This window comes from Pipistrellus kuhlii, unplaced genomic scaffold (assembly GCF_014108245.1).
Source record: "Pipistrellus kuhlii isolate mPipKuh1 unplaced genomic scaffold, mPipKuh1.p scaffold_m20_p_13, whole genome shotgun sequence".
NCBI lineage: Eukaryota > Metazoa > Chordata > Mammalia > Chiroptera > Vespertilionidae > Pipistrellus > Pipistrellus kuhlii.
The window spans coordinates 23118014-23137623 of record NW_023425438.1 but is presented as its reverse complement, the minus strand read 5'-3'; the positions used below and the strand labels follow the sequence as shown (position 1 = coordinate 23137623).

The following is a 19610-nucleotide window of genomic DNA, read 5'->3' as shown; positions in this document are numbered from 1 at the left end:
AATTTGTAAAGTACACCGTTTTCTAAAACATGTTTGTAAGTCTTGATATTTTGCATCCAAATTTTATTTCACATTTTTGTTTATAAGTTTTCCTTGGAATTGTTCAAACTTGTGCCTAATGATCCAACAGAAGCTGCAATGTGAAGGGACATATGTTGTTCTCAGTACTGTCAAAACGACAGTCAATTTGCTCGTGGTATTATTTTAAATGGCCCATTATGCATCGAGTTCACAGTAATATTTTGGAATATTTATTTCATCTTAGATTTTAAGCATCTAGAGGTCAGAGACTGTGAAGTTTCCCTATTACAGTGCCAGCAACTGTACCACACCCAATTAAGCAACACCTAAATGCATGCTTAGAGATAATGATCCCCTTTCCTACGGCAGAGAATCACCCAGAGTGACCTCGGGGACATTTTTGTGGAAGTGTTGACTTTTAAAAGAGAATAAAAAGATACCAAAATGTTTGAGTTGAGACAGAAGTACATATAAATGCTGTGGCAATGATTTTTATTTATTTATTTTTTTGATGGATAACAACTATTTGATCTTCCTTCCAATTTATTCATTAAATTTTTAGTTGGAAGGAAAGGCTTCTCTGTAATTGATAGCAACTACCTGAACAGAATCCCGAGAGCTTCCAACAACATACCAGCCCTTGTGTCTTTAAAGGCAAAGCTTAAGAAATAATCTTTATAGTTTCATTAGTTATCTGTAAAGTCATAAATATGGGGATGTAGGATTCTCAAAACATGTGTTGATGGAATGATGACAGTTGTACCATTTGATTACTAACAATGAAGTGGTTCTTTTTCAGATCATAATAGAACAATAGGAGTGCAAGGAAATCTCTACAGAATCTAAATTCATTAGGCGGTCAAGAAACACAAATCTAAAGAAAAGATGAGATCATCTCAGGGGAAGAAATTTCTAGAATGGCACAGGAGCAAAGAGAAGCCAGCGTGACCACGATTTTGACTGTACTCTAAGGCTCGCATAATAAAGGAAGAACAATTCTCTCTGTCATTTTCTAAGGATCATATTTATCTGGGGGCCCTGTATATTAACTGATAGGCTATATTATTAGATGGCCTAGATGAAGACTGAAATGCAGGAAAGGAAACATTCTTATCACACAGGAAATCAGACTCTGGGAGCAATGATAAGGCAAATTATATTGTCTATTTATATTCTATTTAATTTGTGGTTAAGGCAGACTTTTATTTGCTTGTTTTAAGGGAAGATAACAAGGTTTTTAGACATGTCATTGGTGATTAAGGATGGGGAGAAAAAGATATCTATGCTGTACAATAATACTCTTTATAACAAGAGTTTCATAAGTGGTGAGAAATGATGGAAAAAAAGCAGGTGATACATCCAAATTGCCCAGACCAGTGGTCGGCAAACTCATTAGTCAACAGAGCCAAATATCAACAGTACAAAGATTGAAATTTCTTTTGAGAGCCGAAAACCAACTTTCTGCACATGGGCCATGAAGTTTCAATCGCACTGTACATGCACGCCTGCACGTGATATTTTGTGGAAGAGCCACACTCAAGGGGCCAAAGAGCCGCATGTGGCTTGTGAGCTGCAGTTTGCTGACCACTGGCCCAGACACTTTCAGAAGGAACTGGGACTCAGTTCATTAAAGTTCCAAAGGAGTTTAACGGACTGCTTCTTAAGCACAGTGCTCATAGAAGTTGGAATTCAGTTACACAATATCGATACATATAGAGCACATGACTCTAATCAGTTGATTACTTATATACCAGTTTTAAATAATTTACAATTTCCTTCAGGATATTGACTTTTTGTATAATAAATGCTATGCATTTAATAGAAATTGAACAAACATTATTTTATAAAAAATACATTCAGGGGGTACAAACAGCAAAACTACATCCTCAAAAATTAATTAATCTAATAGGTGTTTAATTTTATGTTTAGTGCAGGTATTTGAGGCTTTTAGTAAGCTTGATCTCTCTTCCTCCTTCCCTCTCTCACTTTAAAAAAGGCATGCTTCTTTGGGGATGGTGATGAAATTTATATGCAAATGAGTATTTTCCTGTAAGCAGGGGTCTTCAAACTTCTCTCATTATGAGAATCACCTGGTGGAGGTGTTAAAACACAGATTTCTGATAGCACTTCTTATAGTTGGGATCCGGGAATCTGTGTTTTAACAACTCCACCAGGTGATTCTCATAATGAGAGAAGTTTGAAGAACCCTGCTGTAAGGCGACAATATCATTAAAGGGAACCAGCATGATAAGATTGCTCAAATTCTCTACTGAATCTCATACTATTTACATTCATTTTGGTCTTTATTGTATTTTAATTAACTGTGTTAACTGTGTAGTCATAGGGAAAGAGACAAAAGCTGACGTCAAGGTTAATTTAGCAGCCAGGTTATATGGGGGTTACCTGACTAGGTAGCCTAGATAATGAGAATGGCCAGCGGCACTTGGCCTGGTTGGCAGTGCTCTGTCCTAGGCTTTGTGTTGCTTGTGGGTGAGTGAAAGACATTTGTGTGAGCAAAGTGTGACTCCGGCTGAATTACCCAGCTCAGGGCCATGGAAACTTGACCTTGTCTTTCCCTTTGCCAAAGTACCCGGTGAGAACAAATGGCCTGGAAATCTTTCCTCCTTTTGTCTGCTACCCCCAATCTTGTTCCACCTGGATTTTTGAGGTCAAAAAACAGGCCAATTTATGTAGCGAGCTCATCCCCCTGAGCAAAGGTGAAGGGATTTGCACTTATAGCTTCTGAGAACACAGGATTAGCTTGGGAGCTCACTGAGCTTAGCTACTACACTGCACCAGTGTTTCAGCTTCAGCTTTTATTGATTCTCTTTTATGAAACATTCTAGAAGAAGAAGTGGAATTCATCTATGGGTGGTGCAGGTCATTCATTTCAAGACTTCCATCTGGCAGCTTTTCTTTCTATCTATTTTCTGCCCTTTCAAAGGGAGAGTTACATAGGTTTGCCCATGAAAACATTTAACTCCTTATATACTTTCTGTCTCCTTAGAAAATAATAATAAATGTCAAGAGCTACAAATGAAGGACTGAAACAAGATATAAGGTATGAAGAGAGACTTTTGAGCAAGATCAATGGAATTGAATACATCAAATTAATAAGGAGAAAAAGCTTTTGAATAGCATAGAGTAGATTTGAGGATGGTGTGCTAATAATCATGGAAATGAGAAGGATTGAAATATTGTAGAGTTCAAATTGCTAAAATATAGAAATAAATATTTTCATGGGTAAAGGAGGTGTCATAGTTGTACCTCAGCCTATCATGGGGGTTTAATAGTTCTTTTGCGAATACATTTTTGGCAAGAACAGACAAAAGTACAAAAGGAAAGCATTGTCCTGTTGTCAAGGAAATATACCACTCTTTATTTGACAATATGAGGGCAAGGCTCCATTTTGCCCCTGTCCGTGGGGCATTGCGCTTAGCCTTCCTATGCTGTGCCTAACAGAGCATCTGCAGCCTCTGGACATTAATTGAGAGAGCCATGATACAGGCATGTCCTACCTCACACTGCTCTTTCCCACATGGGCCAGTGAGCTTTGGACCTGGGACGTTTTCACTGCATAGGCATCAGCTTATGTTTGAGGAATGGCATTTGAGATGTAGGAGATCCAACCAATGACCAGGGATGGGTCAGGACAAGTTAGCCATGGCAATTGGCAAATCACATTCCTATGTCTTGCTCTGATAGGAACTGAAGAACTCAAACCAGTCACCACAGCATAAGCATTTAGACAAGCGGCCTTATTTTTTTTTTTCTTCAAGTTTCTCGTATCACAGGAATCCCTGAACTTCTTTGTCAGCTTTTTATAAAGCCAAGTTTATTCTCATGCCCTTACTCTCATGAGCTTTTGTGATTTCAAGTATGTTTTCATGTTTTCAAATTTCAATCGCACTGTTGATATTTGGCTTCGTTGACTAATGAATTTGCTGACCACTGCCTTAAGCCAAAGCCTAATCCAGAGCAAGGCTCAAACTTTCTTCAATTCCATGAAGGAGGATAGAGGTGAGGAAGCTACAGAAGAAAAGATTGAAGCCAACAGAGGTTGGTTCATGAGGTTTTAAGGAAAGAAACTGTCTCCATAACAACAAAAACACGAAACAGCAAGTGCTGATGCAGAAGCTCCAGCAAATTATTCTGAAGATCTAGCTAAAATAATTAATGAAGGTGGCTGCACTAAACAGCAGATGTTCAATGTAAACAAAGCAGTTTTATATTGGAAGACGATGCCATCTGGAATTTTTATAGCTAGAGAGGCACAGTCAGTGCCTGGCTTCAAAGCTTCCGAGGACAGGCTGGCTCCCTTCACAGGGGCTATACCGCTGGGGACTTTCTGTTAAAGCCAGTGGTCATTTACCTTTTTGAAAATCCTGTGGCTCTTAAGAATTATTCCAGACTTACTCTCCCTGTGCTCTATAAATGGAATTAAAAAAAGGCTGGATGACAGCACATATGTTTTGCAAAATGGCTTACTAAATATTTTAAGCATGCTATTGAGACTTACTGCTCAGAAAAAAGATTCCTTTCAGAATATGGCTGCTCACTGACAATGCCCCCAGTAACCCAAGCACTCTGATGGAAATGTACAAAAAGAATAATATTGTTTCCATGCCTGCTCACACAACCTCCATTTTGCTGCTCCTTTATTCATTTAAATAAATAGACCTGTACAAATCCCTTCTTCGTGAGTCAGCAGTTATTGACAGCTCAGCTCGCAGTGATCTTTTCTTTCAACTCATGTTATACACACACACACACACTCACACATACACACAACACATCATGGGTGATTTTCTTCTAGGCAACCAAATTGTAAGTGTCTTGAGGACAAAGTTTATCTTAATCATTCATTATTTTATTCTATGCTCTTAAGCAGTTGCATAGTATTTGGATTTGGAAGTTTTGGAGTATGATTCTGAGAATAATATTTGGAGTGAATGGCATGGAGGATGGAGATGGAAACTGAAGACCACCTTAAAGTTTCTTTTGGTGACTTCCTTTGTTTTCCCATGTAATCTTTCACCGTCATCTTTCCAGCACGATGGAACATCATCCTTTCATCTCTTTAGAGCAATTTGTAGCCTCTTTTTCTTTCCATGATCATCTCAGTCAGCTCTAAAATTGCTGTCAATTATTTTGATGATGTTCGTGCCTCGTTCAGTTCAGCAGAGATTTGATGAATGTCCACTGTGTGCTAGGTCTGAGATAAGTACCAAGGCTTCAAAAGTAATTAAGCCCTAGCTGGTTTGGCCCAGTGGACCAATCAATTATTCTCATTGATGTTTCTATCTCTCTTTCCCTCTCCCTTCCTCTCTGAAATCAATAATATATATATATTTTTATACACACACACACACACACACGTCTGTGTGTGTGTGTGTGTGTGTGTATTTTTTTTTTAAGTAATTAAGACATTTTTTTCCATAATCTAGGGTAGGGGGCCTACCCTTTACCCTGGAGCCATATTTGAGATTACTGTGGATGTGCATGGAATATCTGAAGGACTGAGAAATAGTTGTTTAAAAGTAAAATGGTTTACTTCCATTAAGGCCTACAGGTACATTTAAGATAGAAATTCCACCCTCCACAATCTGCTGCTCTAGAGTATTGAACATTTACCTGCAGTTAAAGAATGGATTGAATTATTTTTCTATAACTGAGATAAAAAAATGTTTAATTTAAAGTGATGATGGTTGAGTTTCACTGAAACATGCATCCCTCTACTCCAGCCACAGTGTAGTGGATGTGTCTAGAAATTAATTATAGCTTTATTCAATGGGAAAGCCCATTTTAAGATAGGTCCCAGGCACATCTGAACTGCCCTGTGAGATGCACTATTGTCTAATATAGGGGTGTCGAACTCAATCAGAGAAGGGGCCAAAATCTAAAATCCATGCTAAATCGCGGGCCGAATGGTTTACTGAACAGTCATAAACTGTAATTGTGATGGAAACGCAGCGGAGTGCAGTGATGACAGCGCGGTGCGGGCCACATTGCAAGGCCTGGCGGGACGGATTTGGCCCGAGGGCCTTGTGTTTGACACATGTGGTCTAATGTAACTATGAGAGGATCAATAGCAAGTAAAATATTTCGATGGAGCCAGGACTCACGGTTGCAGCCTTATCCTCCTGCTATGCTTGAAAGAAAAGAAGGATGCTATCTATCCATCCATCCATCTAGAATCATATGTATTTACATACCCTATTTCCCCGAAAATAAGACAGTGTCTTATATTAATTTTTTCTCCCAAAGTTGCGCTAGGTCTTATTTTCAGGAGATGTCTTATCTTTCCATGCGCTAGGTCTTATTTTTTGGAGGATGTCTTATTTTCGGGGAAACACGGGTACACACACACACATATATATATATATACACATATGTGTGTGTATGTACACATATATGTATATATGTATGTATGTGTGTGTATATAGTCATGTAACTAATTTTTTTCTAGAAAATAAAAATATAGGTCCTATTTTCTGAGACTGATCATCAATGATTTTTAAAAATTGTACAGACATTCTTAGATTTTACTAAACTTGTGCCATGTTTTTATAATGTCATTGCCCTGACAAATTTTGTCCACCTGTCAGGGCACAACAAAACCTACTGGTGTTAGTTTCAAAGCTGCTGTGAACGGCAGCACCTGATTGAGAGTTGTGCGGGGACATACAGGGAAGTCCAGTGAGGCGGCACAAAGGCTCCTCATTAGTGGCTTTCTGGCTGCCGTGGCTTCTAACTCCCATGGCAGACAGAACAATTCCTGAGCACTATTTGTTCAGCATTGAATTTGGGTCTTTGATTTCTGAAGTCTGTGCATGGTGCCGAACTAATTTTTCTTTATTTTGTCTAGGCTGTCAGTATTTGATTCTGGACGGTCATGTTAATTTCCCATTTCTTCCCCAAAGCAGGAGCCGAGGTTTTTTGTGTTTTTTTTTTTTTTTTTTTTTCATTTTCATGGCAATGATATTTGAATGCTTTACGGAAGTATAAATTTTCTTTATCATCATAATAAGGCTTGACAAATGGTCCTAAAGGATCAGGTAGAATTTCCTTGCAGCTGAGTGAGTTGCTTGTAATCAGGCTGTTTCCAGGCAACGGGTCCCTTGGTTACTGGTTTCTTAATGTCTCTAAAGCCAGAATCTCATCCTGCAAAGGAGGGAGGGAGAAACCTTGGGAACATAATACAGAGAAAGTGATTTCTCACCCCATCTCTTTAAACTGTTTTTGACTGGGAAGTGTATCCTACATTTCCATTTCCCAAAATGTATACTGTTTCTGTGAGTAAGACACCCAGAGAAATCAGACCTTGCCCAGGGGGAATGACGTTAGCGCATTAGAGAGACAGCAGGCTTCCTGGCTGGAGATGAGAGGAATGTCTGTGATTGAGTTGATAACCCATCTGTGATCCTATAGGCTCGCTTTGGACTGCTCAGCCGCAGATTTTAAGCACTGCCCTCTGGAGTTGGAAGAGATTCCTTCAGCACCCTCTAACTAGTACTAGTAGATACCTAGCTGTGGTGAGGAAAAAAAGGGCGTCTCTTATGCAGACCCAGAAATCAAAGATGTATCTCCCAGCACTGTCAAAGCCTTCTCAATTGATTTTCAAAGAACAGTTTACTTTTTTTTTTTTTTTTCAGTACTTGCTTTTAGGAAAACAGGAGGTAATGACATTTGCCATCTGCTTTATTTTCCAGGAAGCTGAATAGCTGAGACTCTGTTCTGAAAAATCTTCAAAAAAAGTTTTGGAATCAAGTTCAGGCTATTTGTGGGTGGGTGTTGTTGTTTGTGGTGGTTGTAGATTTCCTAGTTGCTATTCGGAAACCCAAATGTCACTTTGATGAGGGAGTGGCTTCAGGATGTGAGGATGATGGAGTTCTAAGCTCTCAGTATGTAAGAGAGTCTCCCTAGGGGTGAGAACTTCCCATATGGAGGTTGTCAGTGACTCAGCTGCAACAGGCCATTTCTGCCACGTAAAACCCCCTCTGAGGATACTCAGTGTTCATCCTGGAGACTTAGAGCTGGGAGGGACGTTAGAAACCCCCTAGCCAAATGCTTTCCTGTTATAAGCAAAGGAAAAAGTCCAAATAAGATCAGTTTTTTGTTTGAAGTTATAAATTGTTTATTACCAATTTCCAAGGAGATTAGTATTTCCTTATCTCTGAATCCAATGCCCTTTTCATTTAGAACCTTCCACACACTTCAACTTGGTTAAAAATATATGGCTGAGAATTCAATAGTCTCAACATTTTTTTCCCCCTTGCATCGCTTTATCCTGACGTGGCAAAGAAACATATCAGATTCACAAGAAATGGAGTTGGGTGCATATTTGTAAAAATGCATAGTCACTAAGCGTGGGTAGAAATTCAGGGCAGAAATCCTGTTTAGAATTAAAAATACAGTTAGTGTTTTTGTAATTTGTCTTTATATCAGCAAATGGAAGGTATGATAAATTACAAGCCAAGTTTATACTGCCTGATAGATTTTAACACTAACAATTGTAAATCTGAATTCTTCTAAAGTTTCTTTAGAAAGAAACTTTATAAAGTAGGCAACTATATATTGGGTCAAGTTTATAATGAAAACAGACATTAATTATGTGTCTCTTTTTATATTACTTGTATGGCCCAGAGTTAAAATACATTAATAATATGAATTACATCACATAGGAAAATTCATACTCGACATATGAAAATCTGAATGCATTGTTCAAGGAATTAGTCATGTTAAAAGAATACTTGTTGTTTAGCAAAGATAATTATTGTAGCATTGTAATGCCTTTGGGTAGTCTCTCCTCTACTAGACTATATATGACCTTCTCAAGGGCAAAAACTATTTTCTATTCATATTTGTATCCCCAATGCCCTGACATGGTGACAGAAATCTACCAGACACTACGTTAATGTTTATGGAATTGTCTGATACAAGTTCTCTCTGCAAAATAAACATTGAGAAGGACAGATTGATTTGGTAACCATTTATCGAAAATTTGTACAACACAGAAATACTGGGCCCTTTATATTTCAAATTATTGAATCCATTCTACAGTCAAGTTTACAGTCTCGTGGGGGGGGGGGGAGAAGTTGTAACGATGATTGATTACAATGCAAGGTGCTAAGTACAGTAATAAAGATTTGTTACTGTGTAAAACCAATTAAACCAGTACATTAAAGCAAGCATAAACAACTGCACAACCTAAGGCATTCTTAATGTTAGTATTTAAGTCATATGCTCCCATAATGTCCAAGGCCGCGGCTATGATATTTGTGCCATCTCTTAACTTGGACTAGGAGGGACCTAGACCAATTTTCTGTGCAGCTGCCTTCAGCTTATAGGGCTCTTTGAAATTACCTTATTTTCCAAGATCCTCATGATAGTCACGATCAGGAATCCTTCACCTAGTCGATGTATTCAAGGTATTACATTAATTTGAGTTTTATTAAAATATTTTTAAGTAGTTTTTACCAACTTTGAAATGTCTTAGTATGGTCATAGGCACTGGTTCACTCCTTCTGATAAGTCTATTGTTTGTTTTATTCAGGGATGACTTTCAGTAATTAGTATATTACTTAGTATTTAGTAATGCTGGACTTCCTATCCTGCCCAATAGGACTATCCCTATAATGTATGTGTCTGAGCTTCAGAAACAATGTAATCGTGGTTACTGACTATCTGGTGACCAGCCTTTGAGAGCATCATGAGAAGACGATCCTTAACACTTTCAGAATGAGGTTGGGTAGCAACAAACCATGTTAGTTGATGTCATCCATTCTAGATCAGATTGATCCTAACATACTCCATTATTAATACCAGAAGTTTTGTGGAATTTTGTTAAATCCTGAAGCCTTGTTCGGTTTGTTCTAAGGTAGCCTGTTTTGTTCATACACCCACTCACCCCCCCCCCCCAACATACATTTTCCTGCCCTCTGTTGTTGCTTCAGTCAATGATACTGTTGCTTCACTCAATGATATTGTCAAACCCTACGGAGGGAGTTTGTTAAAAATGAACATTTAGGTCCTGGGCAGTGTGGCTCAGTTAGTTATTGTCCCATACACTGAAAGGTCACAGGTTCCATCCTCACTGGAGCACGTGCAAGAGGCAACCAATAGATCTTTCACTCTCACATGGATGTTTCTCTCTCCCTCTCCCTCTCTCTCTCCCTCTCCTTCTCCCTCTCCTTCTCCCTCTCCCTCTCCCTCTAGTTCTCCCTCTCCCTCTCCTTGTCCTTCCTCCTGTCCCTCTCCCTGTCCTTCCTCCTGTCCCTGTCCCTCTCCCTCTCCCTTCCTCTTTCTCTCTAAAAAACAATCAATTAAATTTTATTTTAAAGGGAAACTTAGGGGACTTTCTTCTGAGACTTAGCATTTTGATATTCATCAAAGAATATGCATTTTTGTAAATAATTCAGGTGCTTTTGATGTAGGTGGTCCAACCTCAATTCCCTCACCCCACCCCATTTCATCCATGTAAGCAACACCTCAGCTCATAAGTCCAGGGTAGACTGCTTTGCTAAGCATATCAAAACCCATTCTTACTCCTTCTGACAGAAACTTCTCTTTTCTGGTTTTCTCTGATTGCTCTAGTCTTTTTTTAAGAAATGTGAAAGCATTGCATTCTATAAAAATCCTTTTTCAGCTTATGAATCTTCTTTAAAATGAGTATGCCTGTTATTCATGCTGGTTGAGAGCTTTGTTGTAGCACATGAGCTCTAACCGTCTAATTATCTGCCTGGATGCAAAGGGCCAGGCCATTCAAACTCCCTTCCTTCTTCTACAATAGGTATAAAAACCAATCAGTCACTGAGATTGTTAACTTTGCAAGAGATCAATGGCAAGGAATTGATTTAAGATATTGCTGGTGTACATCAATTTGTCTGTAGGTGCATTTTCACTCCTGTCTCACAGTAGCTGCTGCTCTATTGGGCTTCTGAAAGCTTTAAAAAATTGCTGGCTCATTGTTTTCACTTGCTTCACTTTCCTCCACTCTGACATTCAGGTTTTTATGAGATACACCAGAGGCCTGGTGCATGGATTCATGCACTGGTGAGATCCCTTGGCCTGGCCTGCGGGGGTCAGGCCAAAACCGTCTCTCCAACATCCCTCAAGGGGTCCCAGATTTCAAGAGGGTGGTTCTCAGGTGATGCCCCCAGAATCAGGCTCCTGCCTTTCTGGTTTTGGGTGCGTCATCCAAGAATTGCAGCTGCCAAGTCGCCACAGCTCTTCAGCTCTTACATTGAGCATCTTCCCCCTGGTGGTCAGTGTGTATCACAGCTACCAGTCAGAGCATCTGACCCCTGGTGGTCATTGCACATCATAGCCAGTTGGATGATCAGACCATCGCTTATAGAGAGATCCTTATAAGTAGGTGCATGGCTGAAATACTGTGCAAGTGCCTTGCTGATGTGGATGTGTTTATCTCCAAATTGGCTCTGTTGCTGACGTAGAAGCCTTGATTATAACTGCATTTGCTGTCCATTAGTGCATCTCTACAAGTCCCCTGTCCCTCCAGCATGTGCATACCTCACCAGCTTTCAACTGCATCGTTTGTCAGGAATACTTCTTTTCTCTTCTCTTTCCTACAGTGGTGATATCAAGGGAGAAATGAGAAAAGATATAGGAGCACCTAAGAGGTGATATTTTGTCATCCTTATGTTTGAGAAGTGTTTCTTTCCCCCACCCCTCCAAATGTCCTAACGGTTAGCTCAGTAGAGATGTGTTGCATCCCAGAAAGTTTAGTTATTTTCTCTTTGAACAATTGGAGTTATGGACACAGGAAAACTTAGCTACGTCTACTAGAATAGAAGGAAAGAAAGCATTTTTTTTCTCTCTCAAATCAAATATCGTGCTTCAAAATCCTGCACGATAAATTAGTTTCATGGAAAGAATGTATCTCTTGTTTGGTCTAGGTAGTTTTCATAGGAGCTGTTCTGATTTCTGGTATTTTTTCCTACAAATTTCAACCTGAGGTAAGATAAAGTGAGAAGTACCAGGTGTTCTCATTGTTTTAAACAACAATAACAATAACAACTCCTTGACAGTTGAACTTTTAAGGGAGTTTCTATGTAAATTTCATAAATATAGGATTAATATATTTAGCAGGAACTCTTACTAGTGTTCTCCTCTTGGGAGATGAGGGATTTATTGTCATTATTTAGTAAAAAATGAACACAACAGCACATCAAGCTCTTGAGCACCTTGGCAATTCGGTGATGCTGAATTGTGTTGATGTGATTTAGTTTTCAAATTCAAGACACTCACTTATTCACTTCCTTAATGTGTTTTTCTGGCACCTTTGGAGATAATATGCCATAGTTTTTATGTCTGTGCACATGTGCCCTACAGCAGGGATGCACTGCCTTTCACTGTTCTGAGTCTGTTTCCTCATCTTTAAAATAGGTATAGTGGTAAGCACATTATGAATTTTTGTGTAGGTGTGACAGTCATGTGAGAAGACTTGGAAAAGGTAGAGCAGAGTATCTGATGCATAGTAAATGCTCAATATGCGTTACTCATTGTCACCTTCTCTCATTGCAGTTGGAGTTGAAATAATCAGTTGCTGAAGGATTTCTAGCCTCCAAAAATAATATTTATTTATAAACTCAGCTTTAGATAGCATGTGTTGTTGGTGCATTGAAAGTATGGTTGTCAATTGTTCAACTTGGAATATTTTAGTACCACATTTGCTTTATGTCACGTCTCTCCATAATTCAACAGAAGTTGGGGCTTTGTCTACTCAGCATTGCTCAGTGTCTGGCACATAGTAGATGTTCAATAAGTATATGTATGAAAGGGAGGGAAGGGGGTAAAAAGGGAGGGAGATTGTTGGTGTCCCCGTTGCTCTCCTGGGTTTGTGCCTGTAAACCTTTTCCCTACCAGTGGAATAAAAAGATCCTTAGAACAGAGGACATAGGCTGAGGAGATAAAGAAAGTGATTTTTCTTCTTAAGCACAAGGAAGTGCTGATGGATATGGCACAGTCTTAACCTTCTCTTTAGTTCTAATGATTCCCTGGGATGTGTCACATGTCATCTCAACAGGAGAATCATTGGAGGGGAAAGTAGGACACTCCTAAGTTCCAAGAGGAATAAGTGAGTTGAAATTTTGTCATCATTCAGTAAAAGATGTCCCCTTTATTTTTTTATGGCAAAAAATTTATTCTGTGGAGGAAACAGCAGGAAAGGCAGGTCACTAACTGTTATAGGCTTTTTCATTACTCTGTATAGGAAATCTTATAACTGGCTTCATAGGATGAAATGTCTCCTTTAATGGAGGAGTTACAAGACATAGTGGAGAACTCTGACATGTACTGGAAGAGCACTGATCTTTGGGTGATGCGCGCCTTCCCTTTCTCCCTCTACAGGTTGGCCGGGAAGCAAAATTGGAAATTTAGTTTCTGGATATAAAAAGTTTTTAACTAGTTAATTTTAATGCATTAAGTATTTATTAGATGTCTAGAATAATAATAATAATAATAACCATAATAATTTAAAGGAGGAAAAATAATGGTTAATTAAGCTCTAATTAGCACTAGGCACTAATTAAGCTATATACCTTATATGTATTATCCCACTTAGCCGCAAAATCAAGTGGTATAGTTATCATTATTTCACAGATGGAAAATTTTAGTCCGGAGAAATTAAACAAGAGGTAATTAGTGGGAAAATAAGGTAGACCTGATCCCAGCTCTCTCTCTCTGACTCGAAAGTTGGAAACTCATAATCCAGAGAATGTTTTAGGAAAGTCAGGAAATTAAGTAACCAGTTGGAATTAATTAGTAGTAATACCAGATAGCTTTTAATTATAGAAGCTAGTCTATTCTGACAGAAACTTGAAGAAGTAGAGAGGAAATGATATTATTCATCTTAACATAAAATGGGTGGCTGGCCGTAAAGTACTGTAGTTTGTTTTACTTTTTGAAAAAATTTTAAAAATATCTCTTTATTCATCCATTCATTTATTCAGTCAGTCATTCACTGGTACTAAAACAAATGCCAGATATGGAGGGCATAACACAGACAAAGAAACAAATATTTTAAAAAGGAAAAGAAAATAAGGGAAAAAAGATTAAAAGAAAAAATAAGATCCCTTCTTTGGTTTACAAATCTGAGATTCCAAGGAGAAGATAGGAAGATAGTTTGTGTGTGTGAGGTTGTGATAAGGACCATGATAAGGTTCATGCTAAAGGAAGGCTCCTAAAGATCCTTCAAAGGTCAAAGGAGGCCTGGGGAGAAAGTGATAAGGAAGAGGGTTGACTAGAAGAAAGATTCCTAACTGACTTTGGTAAGATAGAGCAAGAGTTAGCCAGAAAGGACAGCATACCATAAATATCCCACCCACCCTAGCTACCTCATCCATCTTGGAGACTTGATGTCCCCATATCCCCCTGGCACACACATATGTACACACAATTGAAAAGCACTATCATGGCTAGAAGTTTGTTGTTGTTGTTGTTGTTGTTGTTGGAAGTGTTGAGGTTTGAAATACATTTAGGAATTTTCAGAAATGTTTGTTAAAGACTGGATGTGGAGGTGGGAGTAAGTAAGGCTAGAGTGCATGGTAGCCTGACAAGAAAGGAGCTGCAGAAGGAGAGGGGTTAGAGGGGTAGAGGTACCTCACAGGAGCCTAAAACGTGCCCCAGAGGAGAGCCCTCTTTAGAAAAGTCTTTATAAAGGACGTGAAATTCTGAGTCTGGGGGAATAGGTAAGATTTGACTGTTACGGTGGAAGTAACCAAGAAAAGATAGGGCCTATCATTGGAGCAAGTAATAAGTGACTAACATCTTTCCATGTGCACTAAAATACAAGGTCTCTTCTCTGAATTTACAGAGGTTGAGTGCTTTGCACTCTCATAGTGATGAAAAGATGTGCTAAAACTTGCGTAATAACTCAGCGAAGGGACAGGATTCGTTTTCCAAGCTCCCCCTGGAATATTCAACACCAACTTGAGGCCTTTGAAGAATAATGGATCACAGGAACTGATGTGTTTGAGTAGTAGAGGATCAGGTTGTGTGCAGTGAGATTTTAAAAAATGACCTATGTGCAGTCACCACTAAATGGAGTTTCTTGAAGCGTAAACTGAGTCTATGATCTGCTTGTGCAGAAGCTGTAATTCTCCTGGAGGCAGCTTCCTGAGACTTGGGAAGTGGAGGAGAACACTTTTCCTCCAAATAACTGTTGGCGCTAAGTAAACGAGAGGAGTGATATTCACTCCGGTGATCTTTATCAGTTGTTGGATAACTAAATGAGTTAGGTTGATAGTGCTGCACACTGGTCAGGGAGGGCTCCAGATTAATTAACAAAACTCTTGCCCACAGTGGTTCTCATCTCTGCTCTCCACTGAATGAAAGAGCATAAGCATAGTTACCCTCATTTCCTAAATTGAAACAAAAGTAGCACACGATGGTTTATTCTGAAGCTTATTTATGTTCCTGACATATTTGCCCTTCCATAACTTTTCTCATGCACTTCACAACATGTATAATTTTCAGTGGACTTTCTCATGCACTGTCTCATTGCATTCTTCCCAACTATGCGCTTATTGGGTTGATCCAGTTAGGTGAAATGCAGAGTGATTAATTTTCCCCTAATTATTAATACATGCTAAGAGGGTATAAAATTGGTGCCTGGTTCCTCATCTAATACTCTTGTTTTATGACAGTGTTCTTGATACGTGTTAAGTTACCTAATACTTCGGCTGAGAAGACATAGTTCTTAGGTAGAACACATCATATAAGCGTAACCTCCGAGCTTTGGAAGTCTCTGAGCTCATGCTCCCTTCAGTGCCACTTGTGACTGCTCAGTAGGACTTTGCACGCAATGCTCTGTGAGATTTACCAATTCTACTCTGAAACGCACAGAAAAGGACTTGTGCATGTGTTATTTATTCTTATCTTGAAATATGCATAGCAATGTGACTTACTTCAAATATTTTACTACTAGAGGCACAGTGCATGAAATTCATGCACTTGGAGGGGAGTTCCTCAGCTCAATCTGTGCCCTCTTGCAATTTCGGACCCCTTGGGGGATGTCTGCCTGCCGTCTTGGGCCTAATCCCTACGGTCAGATATCCCTCTCTTGGTCCAGGACCTCTAGCTCCTTATCACCTGCAGCAGAGGCGGGAGGGGCTCCTACCACTACCGCTGCGCTCAAAAGCTGTGAGCTTGGCTTCTGGCTGAGCAGTGCTCCCCCTGTAGGAGTGCACTGACCACCAGGGGGCATCCCCTGCATTGAGTGTCTGTGCCCTAGTGTAATAACAACTGGTCATTCCACCTGCCATTCCACTTTGGTTGATTTGCATATTAGGCTTTTATTATATAGGATTAGAGATGATTTATTACGAGTATTATTGAAAAGTGTTTACTGATTTAGAAGTCAGTTGTGCACACCATTACTCTCATATTTATGCATTTGCCAAGAATCAATAATAGTTTTGTTTTTGTTTTTGTTTTTTTGCCTAAAGGCAATACTCATGTTAATTAATAATGCTAATAAATTCTAGTGTGTAGTTTTCTTACATTTTCACTTGCACCACAGTCATTTTATGTGATGAAAACTTAAGTCACCAACCAGCCAAGTAAATTTACCCCAAACTGCCTTGTAGAGGATCCTCATGCTGAAATAGATTACACTCCTGTTGCTGGTCATTTTGGAAGCATAGCTTTGTGATTTGTTTGGCCAGAACAGGTGAATTAGAGCTCTCAAAAGTGGTTTTTCTTTTAGGGGTGTGTGTGTGTGTGTGTGTGTGTGTGTGTGTGTGTGTTTTGTGTGTTTTTTTCATCTGACATGACATTTCATGATCTGCATGACCTGTGTGGAAAAAATAAATAAATAAATAAATAAATAAATAAATAAATAAATAAATAAAAAATAACCATGTTACTCTGGAATGAACAACAAAGAAGCAGCTAAGAATACCAGCAATCTTGGGGGTCAGCTGGGGCAGAATAATGATTGTTTAAAAATAGCTCTTAATTGCTCTTTGATGAATTAAATTCTATTTCATTAAATGATAGATAAGCCTTTACCTTTTATTAGCATCTAGATTTGGTCTTTCAACTAATGAATCTTGGTCACTGGAGTCAGCCATTAAGTAAAGGTCAGTAGTTCTAAGCATCATAATTGCTCTTTTGTCATGAAATCTAACATGCTTGAGTCTAAGAAAGGGATATATGTATCCAAGTGTTGGGGCTGTTCCCTGACTGAGTTTGTTAAACTATTTCTGCTTCATATTTTAGTTTTAGAGAAACTGGAAATTCTCAGATAGATAAGGACCTCACTCCTCCAACTACAGACTCCACACACTTCTGAAATAAAGCAAGACAAAAGAGCTGTATAGGATACTCTAAAAGTATTGTACATAGATCCCATCAGTTAAACAATGAAAATAGTGCCATTCTGTTTGCTGCCCATCTCCCTTTAAGCATGTCAGGAGGTTATATGGGTAACATTGGAATTAGGTTCCAGTTCTTGGGAATAGCGAGGCCTCAAATGTTACCTCCCCTGCCACTAGTCTTGTGCCCTTCGATTTTTCTTTAGGCATGCCCAGTTAAAGGCCATCCGTACTTGAGCACCATTCTAGTGACAAGATAATTAGTAGGTTTCCCTGGTATTACTGTCCTATATTCAAATATCACTCAGGTATTGCTATACCAACCAATATTTGATTAAGTGCTTTCTTAGGAAGTTTTTTTAAAGAAAGGATATAGTGTATATGTAATGAAAAATATGATGCTTCTATATTTCTTTAGTTATTGCTTGGGCCAGGATGTGCCTGGTTATAAAATCATTAATTTGCTCTCTGTTTCCTGCTGCCCTCTTTCTTCCCATACTCTTTCTTTTTTCTCTACCGTAGACCTCACGACAAAGTTTTCTGGAAATATTTTTTGTTTGTTTGTTTTGGTTTGTTTTGGTTGTTTATTTTTTGTTTACTTAAATTGTATTGGATTGACATTGATCAACATGAACATGTGTGGGTTTTTGTTTTGTTTTTTTAATTGATGGTATAACCATTTCTTCTTAACTCAGGTTCCTGAACCTGGATAAAGGGTTTCATAATTACTGTGGGATCTTATAGCTGGTTACTAAATGTGCTTGAGAGGCACTATTTGGCTCAATATACTAACAGTTTAATACAGAAATCCTGTCTTTCAGGAGGAAAAAGATAGACTTCAAAGTGTCACCAAGAAAATCATCTCATTTAAAAACAAACCAAGGTTTCTCATATCAGTAAGCCATGCTTCTTCCTTTTTAAAAGCATTCTTTAGCTACAGCAGCACAGTCATTTTTCAGACTGCCAGCTAGAGATCAGGCCTTCAGTTTTAATACATGAATACCCAACAAATGGGTTATATTTACCATAACTTTCATTGATATTTATTGATTTTATTAGGAATATACAAAAAGTACTCGAAGAAGGAAAGAAAAATAATAATAATAATCTGTAATTTCAACGTTGCTAAATCATGATTTTGTGTCTAATCTTTTCATGTGTATAATGTTAGCAAAAATTTTTGAAATCACATGGATCTTGCTATATCAGAATATTTTTCTACTCCCCTAACATATTTTAAATTAACGGCCTATTCTGTATGTATTGTAAATATTAATATACTTGCTGTTGTGGGGTTGAACCTGGGTTCAAAAAAAGACCACCGGAGACTGATAATTTATTTAAAAAAGCAGGCAAGGAATTTATTTAGCTGGCCAGGGCAGGCGCAAGAGTACCGCACGCAGGTGGACTCCAAACGACTGCGCCGCTTTAGGGGCAGGTAGTTATTTTTAAAGATTCTGAGAAGGAAAACCCCCATTCTACAACAAACTGTTGTTTGGAATTTTCTGCTGTTCTTCCTAGATAAAATGTTGCTTTCTAGTTTGCTTTAGCCTGTTTGAAGAACAATGAAGACAAACCTAGCTGTCTGACCTTGCAGGCCAGAAACCAGATAGGCCCACAATCTCAATACCATGCCAGGTGCACTTTTCTTAATTGGACAGAACAGCATTGTTTTCAAGGCCAGCATCGAGATAACCACTAAGTGTACATAGGGCTGGCTCTTTAATGAAAAAGAAAGTTCTGCCTTTAACCTTGCCCAGAACTTGAACTCATCCTCCCAAAGCCCATCACGTGATGAACAAAGTAAGTCTCTTCAAATTCTCCCCCTGCACCGTCAGACCGCTCCGGAACTCTGCAACAGTTCAAACCACAGGAATTGTCCTTTGTTCTAAATTCTGAATCCTAAAGACTATATTCTAAAAACTGGGGTCAGCCCGCAGGGTCGTTCCCAGTCACATCCTGCTGGACACTGGAATGTGGCCCTATCTTGCAGAAGCAGAACTCAGTGGTTAATCTCCAAAGGTTATGGTCCCAGGCACAGGAAAATTGCCTTAGCAGGGTTTAAAATTAAAACAGCAGTCTTTACATGAGTTGTATGTTCTTAATTTCTTATTTCACTTGCATGTTTACTATCGTTGGTTATTTGAGTTGTTTACAACCCCTTGCCTTTCTAAATAATTCACCAATGAACATCTTTGCTTGAAAGACACTGCTTTTCTTGAGGATAGACTTCCTGATGTGAATGAATAG

The 19610-nt window shown here is 38.8% G+C and overlaps 1 protein-coding gene across 28 annotated transcripts in view; it reads left to right on the top strand.

Moving 5' to 3' along the window:
• The window catches only part of NRXN1 (neurexin 1), a 973616-nt gene that overhangs the window by 220323 nt on the left and 733683 nt on the right, over positions 1–19610 (top strand). The gene's annotated exons all lie outside the window — the stretch shown is intronic.